This window comes from Arvicola amphibius, chromosome 9 (genome assembly GCF_903992535.2).
Source record: "Arvicola amphibius chromosome 9, mArvAmp1.2, whole genome shotgun sequence".
NCBI classification, from domain to species: domain Eukaryota; kingdom Metazoa; phylum Chordata; class Mammalia; order Rodentia; family Cricetidae; genus Arvicola; species Arvicola amphibius.
The window spans coordinates 117,996,217-118,007,719 of NC_052055.2; the positions used below are offsets into that span (position 1 = coordinate 117,996,217).

Sequence of the window (11,503 nt, forward strand, 5' to 3'; positions counted from 1 at the left end):
GAAAACAAAACGATTGCAGATTTCTTTGGTGTACCCTAGAGTTTCACAAGACCATCACAAGTCTGAGAACTTGCTGGGGAGATTCACGAGACCAGCGGAAATTTGGACTTAGTGTTACCTTAAGATTCCCAGTTGGTTGCCACACCATAGGTCAGCTAAGCCCGGGATCAAAGTGACAGATAAGGAAGGTCACTTTATTTGGAAAGTTAAATGCTGGAGAAGACGGAGGAACTTACGTCCAGTATTATCTGAAGAGGAAGTGGAGCAACCGGAGGGGGAGAGGGCATGTCTAAGCACTATGACAGGAACATAGACAAATCTGTACTTTCCACAGCGTCAGAATTTATTGAACCGATAAACCACATCAGCAGCAAGTTTCAGAGGCATCCCATTTTCCTTCCTGGCAGATTCAGGCAAGCTATCTTAAATTCTTAATATTAACAGCCGGATTGCACACTACACATCACACAATAAATATATCTACCTTATACGTATATGCATATACCAAGTCCTTCTTGGCTTGGGTCCTGAAACTCTGGCTAAAGGTGGTGAAAGAATAAAGAAAGGACGGACACACAGACACATGTACAGAAAGGTGGAGTCGGATGAGGTAAGAGCACTCTGATAGAGACACCTACTACCACTGTGACCAGGAACCTCAGCTTGTTTATTGTGTCCAGCACAGGGAGGGGAGGTAACTCGTCTCCATAAGTGGCCTCTGTAGGTGAGCAGTCTCAGACCGTAAACATCAGAGGCTTTGTATACACGAGTCAATCACTTGCACATGAACCCGGAAGGAAGGTTTCATTGTCCTTCTAAAAGAAGCTGACCGGGGAAAGCTTTGCCATGCCCATAGGGCTGAGGCATTAGAGTTCTTAACACGGCTGTGGTGACATGGTCACAAAGGGTTAAAGGAGCCAGGGCAGAGTTCAAGGAGTCTCAGAGAGTCCCAACAGAGACAGAAGTGGGGGTGGGGAGCCAACAGACACAAGAAAAGTCCCAGGGCACATAGCTTTCAGATAAAACCCTATTGGAGGCTCTGCCTGTGTTCAGTGTGCAGCTTCAGGGCAAGTGTGAAAATGAGGTGCTGGAGCTGGGAGGCAGTGGCGCACGCCTTTAATCCCAGCACTTGAGAGGCAGAGGCAGGCGGATCTCTGTGAGTTCCAGGCCAGCCTGGTCTACAACACAAGTTCCATGACAGGCTCCAAAGCCACAGAGAAACCCTGTCTCAGAAAACAAAACAACAACAAAAAATGAGATGCTGTAGGATCAAAGGCAGGGTAGGGTCCAGCTGAATGACCCAGTGGACAGACCGACAGCAGGTCCAGATAGATGAGTAGGTGGACACATCAACAACAGGGACCAAGGTAAACTGAAGCCCATGGGACGGTCAAGCACTCTCTCCTGTCGGCCCCCAACACATACAATGTATGGCCAGACAACATAGTAGTTAGTGGAGGCATCACATGTTATGTGTCTCCTTCATGGGGTCCAGGTAAGGCAGGCACACTCATCCCTTGGTGTGCAGCATGATTAATAAAAGCCCAGACACAGATCAGGAAAGATCAGAAAAGCAAAGCAGACATGCCACTAGAGAGCTCTTACCTCTATGAAATCTGCAGACTGAAAGAGAGTGAGTTCCTATCTCATCCCACCTTATATTCCTCTTTAGAGCTGGGATTAAGGACTGGCACCACCCTGCCCGGCCTCTATGGCTAATTAGAGTGGCTGCTGGGATTAAAGGTGTGTGCCACCACTGCCTGGCCTGTATGGCTGACCAGTGTGGCTAGCTTTGCACTCTGCTCTTCAGGTGAGCTTTATTTGTTATATCATAAGCAAAATATCGCTATATTGGTTGCTATGTAAATAAGTCCTTTGGTCTTTCTTTGCTGGCATGATTTTTAATAGGTCCATGTGCTCCTGCAGTTAGAGTTTACTGTGCTGAAATTCTAGGGTGGCACTCTTTACTTTCAGGAGTAAGTTACTTGTGAGTCCGTGTCTCCTGGGTGGGGCTGGGTGGACGGTACCATTCACATGCACACTCAAGGGCACAGTCTTCTGCCATCCTAAAACAGGCAAAAGTGCCTGTGAGATGGGGACTCTCTAAACAGGGGAGGAGAGGAATGGACAAAGCACATCATACACACGTCTCACAATATATCACAATGAACCCATCATCCTGTGCATCTAATATATAATAATTTCAAACGTCCATCTTGCCAGTAGGCTGATTTTGCCAGTTTAGGAGACAGGTGATCATAGACCTTTTCACTGGCCTCTGGGACTGATAGCACAAATGTCTAAGTTAGGGTCTCTATTGCTGTGAGGAGACACCATGACCATGGGAACTCTTATAAAGGAAAACGTTAAATTGGAGCTGGCATTCATTTAGTCTATTATTGTCAAGGCAGAAAACATGGTGGCGTGCAGGCAGACATGGTGCAGAAGGAGCTGAGAGTTCTACATCTTGATCCACAGGCAGCAGGAGACACTGTGCTTGTAAAACTTGAGCTTGTAAAACCTCAAAGCCCCCCCCATACACAATGATGCACTTCCTCCAACAAGGCCACACCTACTCCAACAAAGCCACAGCTCCTAACAGAGCCACTCCCTATGAGTCAAGCATTCAAACACATGAGTCTATGGGGCCCATGCCTGTTCAGACTACCACAACAAACCTCCTTCTAACGGTCTGGTCACAAGATGCTTTTGAACTCTACAAATCTCACGAGCAACACTGGTTGTTAGTCATTAATTGCTTTTCACCAGAGCAAATCTCAAGAACAAAGACAAGTGTTTACTCAGGTCAGGCTTGTCCAGAATCACCTGCCCGAGTACATTTGCTGGAATGTTCTACAATGGTCAGCTAGGAAAGGGCAGCTGCTCCCAGGCCTTGCCATCCTCCAAACTCCAAGTAATGGAAGAAACTATATTTTTCTGATTCCTGTAGATGCCAGGGTTGAGGGGTGTCAAACAGGGAGTCAGCCAAGATCCCGGCTCACTGCTCAGCTTCAGTGTGGTCTACTACAGGAGAGGGACCCAGAGAAAGATCTTCTAAAGGAGAATAGGTGTGGGCATCCAGGTCCAAGCTTACCTGAGCTCTCTGGCCTGGATCCTCAAGTAGAGACCGGCGCTGCTGGTGAGGTTGGCTTGGGTTGAGGGGTGGTACAGCTGGGGGATCTGGGATCTAACATTCGCACACACATGTGTGTGAAACGGAGGGGTGGTTTTATAGGAAACGGAAGCAGAGGAGACTCAAGGGATGATGGATGCTGAATTCAAGACTCTGGGTGCAGTAGAACTAGGGTAGAGCCTCCTTATCTCCTACCAGGTAACCAGATGGGAGTCTCAGAGGCAGAGGACAACATCTGGATTTACACATGAGGTAAGGTAGTGACAAGCAGTCTGGGTGAACTGAGTTAGCAGGCAGACTAGAGGTCAGTCTACACACCAAACAGTTGTTTAAGGTAGTAGTCGTGGGGGCACCGGTCTTTAGTCCCACCCAGCAGATCTCTGAATTCCACACCAGCCTGGCCTGCATAGTGAGCTCCAGGCCCAGCAGAGTTATAAAGTGAGACTTTGTCTCAACAAACATCCATGTGGTTGGATTTCCTTTTACTTTAGCCCCATGTGGGAATGTCAAAATGTTGTTGGTTGTTTTACTCTTTTTACACTTGGCTTTTGGGGGGCCCCGCCACCCAGCTCCCAAATAAATCATACAGAGTCTTAGTCTTTCTTACAAATGGCCGCCCTTAGCTTAGCTGGTTTCTAGCTTTTAAAACTTATTATCTCCCCCCCCCATCTACCTTTTGCCTCTGGGCTTTTTCTTTCCCTCGCTCCTGGAATCCTGCTTTCACTCTTGCTCTGTGGCTGGCCCCTTCTTTTCTCACTCTTTGATCTCTCTTCCTTGATCCCTGATTTTTCCTGTTTTAGTCTCTCTGCCTGCCAGCCCTGACTATGCTTTCTTCTGCCTCGCTATTGGCTGTTCAGCTCTTTATTAGACCATCAGGTGTTTGAGACAGGCAAGATAACACAGCTTCACAGAGTTAAACAAATGTAACATAAAAGAATGCAAGACATCTTCGCATCATTAAACAAATATTCCACAGCATAAACAGAAGTAACACATCTTAAACCAGGCGGTGGTGACACGACACACCTCTTTAATCCCAGCACTCCAGAGGCAGAGGCAGGCGGATCCACGTGAGTTCAAGGCCAGCCTGGTCTACAAGAGCTAATTCCTGGACAGGCACCAAAGCTACAGAGAAACCCTGTTCCACAACACCCCCACTTATTGAAGGAATAAACATAAGTATAGATCAGGAGGTGTATGTAGGCTCCCCAGAATTTCTGGTAGCAAATTTTTGAATGAAATTTATTAAGAAGAGACATGAGGTCAATAGGAGACACTCTGAAAGATCTCATATACATACACACACACATACATACACACACACACATACATACACACATACATACATATATTTAAGGTAGATTAGGAAGTTATGAGGAGGGCATCAGAGGCAAAGGAGGTCAGTGGAGTTGGCTTTGTATAGCTGTCCTGATAGTTAACTTTTTAAGCGGTTTTGGAGCCCCACCCAGAATGCCAAGCAACACACAGGGGTAGGTGACAGATTGATAGGCACAGGCGAAAATAGCCTGATTCAGCTTCTGGCTTGGGACCGCTAACTCTCCCTCACTGATGTCACCTGTCTGAGCTAGGACACTCTCACGGGGTTCTGTCTTCTTTAGGAGTGTAGCGACAGCTCCTCTGCAGCCACACGAAACGTTCTGTGCGTGGAACTATCACCTCACGCCCCACATGGCTAGGTGCTCACTGCTGGGTCTGATGAAGACAAGGCTGAACACTCAGGATCATGGGTCTCCAGGAGAGACTAAAACCACTACGAAAAACACTAAGAAAGAAATTCCTGGATCCTGACACCCATCATCCCTGGTGCCCCCCCTCTACCTCCCTTCTCTATGGAATTGTTCCTCTTGTTTTTGTTTATTTTTATTTTGTTTATTATGTAAATGAAATGGCTGGAAAAGTTAGAGTTCATGTCTAGCTGCCTCCCCTTTCTCTCAGAAATCGGGCCACGCCTCCCTGGCACCATTCTTTGGAGGCCCCAGGGACCTGTAGGCAAGTGACTTTCCTTACCTCTGCCACTCTGAGCAAACAGCCCTACTGCCTACCGCAAAGCTGGCTTTGAGTTGTGGGCAGGTGCCTCGCCTGCTGCAGCAGTTATGAGAGATTTCTCTAAGGTGTCTTCTCTCTGTCCCCGTGTCTCCCTCAGACCTCCTCACCCTGTCCATTACAGCTGTCTCTTATTCCTCTCTCCCTCCCCCACAGTTTCATTATGTAGCCCTGGCTGGCCTGGAGGTCCACTCGCCTCTGCCAAGTGGAAAACAAGAAAAAAGACCAAGCCTGGGCAAGAATTTTAACAGGATATAGCATGAATCTCTCATAGAAAAGTTCATCAACACAGAAACGTAATACATAGAAATATTCCTTAAAATCGACTTTAAATATACTTAAAATAGAGGGCCGAGGTGATGGCTCAGGGGCAGTGTGCGTGCCTTGCAAGCCTGAGGACCTAAATTGGATTCCCATAAAAGAAGCCGGGTGTAAGGGCAGGTGCTCATAATCCTAGCAATGGGTAGGAGAAGATAGGATTCCTAGGGTCCACATTAACCATTCTAGTCTTATCTGTAAGAATCGGGTCATAAAACTATTTCCCAATAGTATAGACACCATACACTCCCGAAGCAGGGATGTATTATGAAGAGGCCTAACTTAACATCAGTGCAGCCATGACAGGCTGCAGGCTAACAATACTGGGATGGGCATCACCCTTACGATAACCAGGAAAAACCTGGGGACCTGTAGGGGACCAAACAAAATTGATACAAACAAGTATGAGATGCTCCGGAACATTAAGAATAGCTTACCTAACTTGTATATAGGTTGCCAATTTCCTTACAGCAACGCCAGTACCGATCCCTGTTTGACTAGATAGACTTCTGTTACCTCACTCTGGCCCAATCAGGAGTTCAAGCCCCATCTGAATCCAAATTCCCCCTCATCCTTTACTCTTTAAACCCTGCCATAGCTGAGCTCCAATGCTTTCCCTGATCCAATCACTGTGTTGGAACTGACGACGGTCCAAGCTTGCAGTAAAGGCTCTTTGTTTTTTTTTTTTTTTTTTTTTTGGTTTTTCGAGACAGGGTTTCTCTGTGGCTTTGGAGCCTGTCCTGGAACTAGCTCTTGTAGACCAGGCTGGTCTCGAACTCACAGAGATCTGCCTGCCTCTGCCTCCCGAGTGCTGGGATTAAAGGCGTGCGCCACCACCGCCCGGCCTGGCTCTTTGCTTTTGCGTATGAACTTGGACTCCTGGTGGTCTCTGGGGGGCTCATGGTGAGGGCATAACAATTATTTTTTTAGATAGTCTAGGCTAGCCCAAATCTCCTATCTTGCTTCAGTCATTTAAGCGCTGGGATGACAGGCCTGTGCTTCCATGCTGGTTTCTGAAGGCTGGGGGTGTGGGGTTCTGTCTGCTTTGTTATCAGACAGCCTTGGGGACACAGCCTATGGGAGATAGCTCATGTCGGCCACAGAAAGATGTGTGTGTGTCCACGGCACCAGCCTCTTCTCCCTGTGATCTCATGCTGACCCACTTCCTGTCTTGCAGAACTGAGCAAAGTCCACATGTGTGGGCTTGTTTGTCCTGTGTTTTAGAAGCCCCAGTCTTTCAGCTCGAGGCTCTACTCTCGGACAACAGGTGGGGCCAAGAGCCTGCTTAAGTCATCTCCTGGGCAAACTTGGTAGCGAAGACCTGTAATCCCAGCTACATAGAAAGCTGAGGCTGGAGAATCCGAAGTCCAAGGGTGACAAGGGTGCATGAGTTCAAGGCCAGCCTGGGCATCTTAGACCCTATATCAAAATGAAAATGAATTAAAGAGCCCAAGGTACAGCTCGCCGGTAGAGGTTTTGCCTAGTGAAACAGGCAAGGAATTCAACTTTTTTTATGGCTGGTTCTAGCCATGACACCTTCCCCTCTCCTGCCTGCCTCCATTTCTGCCCACATGGATGACACACTGACTCCCTCACACGGTGAGCCCTGGATAAACAACCATGTTTTCGCTGGGGCTAGCCGGCCTGTTTCCACAGGTGTTTACCTCCTACTGGGAAAGTGTGGGCACCTGCAAGACAGGGCCAACAAAGAGTTGTCTGTCTGCTGGGGAAATCCCAATGGCACAGGACACCAGGCCATTCTGTGGCCCATCCCTGTCAGGATCGGAGTCAGCAGCTGTAGGGAGGAAGGCAACTACCCCTTTGTGGTCCACATCTTCTCTCCGGTCTCTTCCATATTTCTTTTTTCTTTTTTTTTTTTAAATTTATTTATTTATTTAGTATACAATATTCTGTTTGTGTGTCTGCCTGCAGGCCAGAAGAGGGCACCGGACATCATTACAGATGGTTGTGACCCACCATGTGGTTGCTGGGAATTGAACTCAGGACCTTTGGAAGAGCAGGCAATGCTCTTAACCTCTGAGCCATCTCTCCAGCCCTCTTCCATATTTCTAGGCTTAAAAAAGAATGCCTGCTTATCTCTAGCTCATAGCCTCTTAAAACTTCTCATTGGCCCACGCCTGCAGTCCTGGGACCCAGGAGGCTGTGGCAGGAGCAGTTTGAGGAGTTCAAGGCCAGTCTGGAGCAGCTGGACTTCTAGGCCAGCCTGAGCTACAAGTGAATCGTGTATCAAAGTGAAGAACAGACAGGGGCTGGACAGATGGTTCAGAGGTTAAAGCGCTACACAAAGTGTGAGCGCCAGAGTTCAGCTCTCTATAACCCACGTAATCACCGGGTGGGCATAACCGTTCTCACAGGGTGGGAAGGCACAGATGGGTTGGTATTAGGATTCCTTGGAGCAAGCTGGCTATTTAAAGTGGCTGTGGCACTAGCTAGCTAGCTAGACTAGCAGTGTTGGTGTGCTCTGCCTTCAACTGAGAGAACCTGCCTCATCGAGTAAGCTGACAGCAATCTGAGGAGGATATCCGATACAGGGCCCCCTTGGGCCTCCCCACATGCACGGGGACACACAAACACATGCACGCACCCACATACGTGCAAACATGCACATGTGTGTGCTCGAATGTGTGCCCGCACACACACACACACAAAATAAAAAAATTAAAAGCAAAATGAAATGCATTCATTTCCTCCCTTTTGTGAGCCCTCTGCCCCCTCAGAGATGGTTCACGTAGAGGGTTCCCAGCAAAGTCCCACTGTCTACTTCATGCGGGTGTCCCCTGCCTGCCAACCCAGTGTAATCCCAGCATGGGAGGCAGCACGCTGATTGGCCCACATGCCCCCTATCCTGCAGCATCCTATTTCCTATCATTTCCCTCAATACTAAAGACAGGGCAGTGAATCAGTAGACCCTTAACTGGTGAAACATGTCTTCCTCCTTTTCCTCCCAAAGTTACTGAGGTTGGAATTTAACCTAAAATAAATTCTTTATTATTATTATTGTTGTTGTTGTTGTTATTGTGTGTGTGTCTGTGCGTGCGCACACACGTGTGTACATGTGTGTGGGTGTGCATGTGGAATCAAGCACATGGAGACCAGAAATGGAATTCAAGTGTTAATCCTCAAGAGACTCCCACCTCGTTTTTTGAGACAAGGTTTCTCCCTGAGATCTAGCTCACTGATGAAGGTAGGCTGGCTAACCTGCCCTTCCCTGGGGGTTCACTGGTCTCCTTCTGTCCACTGTAGGAATTACAAATGCCAGCCATCCTACCTGTCTTATTTTTTTTTTTTTTTTTTTTTTTTTGGTTTTTCGAGACAGGGTTTCCCTGTAGTTTCTAGAGCCTGTCCTGGAACTAGCTCTTGTAGACCAGGCTGGCCTCGAACTCAGAGATCCGCCTGCCTCTGCCTCCCGAGTGCTGGGATTAAAGGCGTGCGCCACCACCGCCTGGCCTGTCTTAATTTTTTTAAAAAATTTATGTATATGGGTATTTTGCCTGTGTCTTAGGGTTTCTATTGCTGTGAAGAGACACTATGACCATGGCAACTCTTAGAAAGGAGAACATTTAATTAGGGGCTGGCTCACAGTTTCAGGGCTTAGACCATCATCTTCAAGGCAGGAAGCATATCAGCACGTAGGCAGACACGGTGCTGGAAAAGGAGCTGAGAGTTCTGTATCTTGATCTTCAGGAAGCAGGAAGAAACTGAAACACTAGACCTAGCTTGAGCATCTGAGACATCAAAGCCTGACCCCAGTGACTCGCCTATTCCAACAAGGCCAAACCTCCTAACAGTGCCACTCTCTATGGGCCTATGGGAGTCATTTTTTAAAAAATATTTATTTATTATGTATATAATATTCTGTCTGTGTATGCCTGCAGGCCAGAAGAGAGTACCAGACCCCATTACAGATGGTTGTGAGCCACCATGTGGTTGCTGGGAATTGAACTCAGGACCTTTGGAAAAGCAAGCAGTGCTCTTAACCTCTGAGCCATCTCTCCAGCCCTATGGGAGTCATTTTTATTCAACCCACCATATTCCAGTTCCTGGCCCCCATAGGCTTGTAGCCATGTCATAATGGAAAATCCATTCAGTCCAACTTCAAAAGTCTCCATAGTCTATAACAGTCTCAAACTTGTTTAAAAGTCCAAAGTTCAAAGTCTCTTCTGAGATTCATGCAATTTCTTAACTGTAATCCCCTGTTAAATCAAAATTAAAAAGCAGATCACATACTTCCAACATATAATGACACAGGATATACATTATTGTTCTAAAACATTGAAGGGAGCATAGTGAGAAAATACTGGACCAAAGCAAACCCAAAAACCAGCCAGGCAAACTCCAAACTTTGCATCTCCACGTCAAATGTCAAAGCACTCTTCCGATCTCCAACTCCTTTCATGAGCTGGCTCCACTCCCTGTTAGCAGCTTCCCTCAGAGGTATCACATGACTCTGGCATCTTCAATATCTTGGGGTCTCCAAGCCAATCTAAGTTTCACCTTTACAATTTCACACAATGGCCTCTCTAGGCCTCCATTCAGGGACAATCCTGACACATGCCTGGCTTCAGTGGCTTTCCTTAGTTGTAGAGGGAAATTCCATAACCCCTTTCTTCTACCCTTGACTCTAAAGCCAGAACCACGCGAGTGAAGCCGCCAAATTCTGTTGCTTGCTGGGTTTGGAACATGGCCGCTTGTACAATCACACAAGTGAAGCTGCCGAGTTCTGTTGCTTGCTGGGTTTGGAACATGGCCGCTTGTACAACCACATATTCACCTGCTTTCTGTTTTCGATGAGTTCCTTCACTGCCTAAGTTTGACTGTTCTGAAACTCGATTTGTAGACCAGCCTCAAACTAGAGCTGGGATTAAAGGCGTGCACCACCACACCTAGCCCTAAGCTTTTCTTTAATTCCTTTTCACACATTAGAAGCTTAGCTGGGTGGGCCCTGAGGTCACCCACCACTCCCTTTATTTCATTTAATATCAGGAATTTCTCTAAACTGACACTTGGTTTAACCCCATTCTACTTCCTGGTACCCCTTTTCTCCTTGAACTTGTATTTGTATAATACATTTTTAATATAAATAACATTTGTATTTGTGCTTTTCCTTGTACATTTTGTATTTTTTTCTTCCTCACCTTGCTCTGCTTCATTAGGTCTTCATAAGAGTGGATGCTAATAATTGCAGGACAGAGTCAATACCAGGCTGTTTTGAGATTTCCTCTGCCAACGCAACCAATCCAAAACTCTTCACTTTAGCCTCAGGCATACTTTTCAGACAAGGGCAAAACCGGTCACATTCTTAGTCAAAATATGACAGAATATTCTCTAGGCCATATGCAAAGACTCCTCTCTCTGAAACCTCTAGAGCCAGGCCCCCCCAGTTCAAACCACCCTCAGTGCCACCGTCTTCCACGCTCCCCACTTGTATTGCCCATTAAGTCCCACTTAAAGCATTCAATTGCTTTTCTAACCCAAAGTCCCAAAGTCTACATTCCTTCGAACAAAAGCATCCTCAGATCTACCACAACAATCCCCCAGTCCCTGGTACCAACTTCTGTCTTAGTTTGGGTTTTATTGCCACCATCCCAGCCTGCATCTATCTAAGCACCACTTGCATGCCTGATGCCTACAGAGGCCAGAGGTGGGCATCAGATCCCACCAAAATTACAGTTGGGTGTGTGCCACAGTGTGGGTGCTGGGAACCGAAAAGGGTCCTCTAAATTGCCGGATGGTGGTGGTGGTGCACACCTTTAATCCCAGCACTCAGGAGGCAGAGGCAGGCAAATCTCTGTGAGTTTGAGGCCATCCTCAAACAAGAGCTAGTTCCAGGATAGGCTCCAAAGCTATAGAGAAACCCTGTCTCAAAAAACAAAAAAAAAAAAAAAAAGAAAGAAAGAAAGAAAGAAAGGAAGGAAGAAAGAAAGAAAGAAAGAAAGAAAGAAAGAAAGAAAGAAAGAAAAGGGTCTT

General features: G+C 46.9%; 1 protein-coding gene across 1 annotated transcript in view; it reads right to left on the minus strand.

Moving 5' to 3' along the window:
* The window catches only part of Rrp1 (ribosomal RNA processing 1), a 28,655-nt gene that overhangs the window by 15,878 nt on the left and 1,274 nt on the right, over window positions 1-11,503 (minus strand). The gene's annotated exons all lie outside the window — the stretch shown is intronic.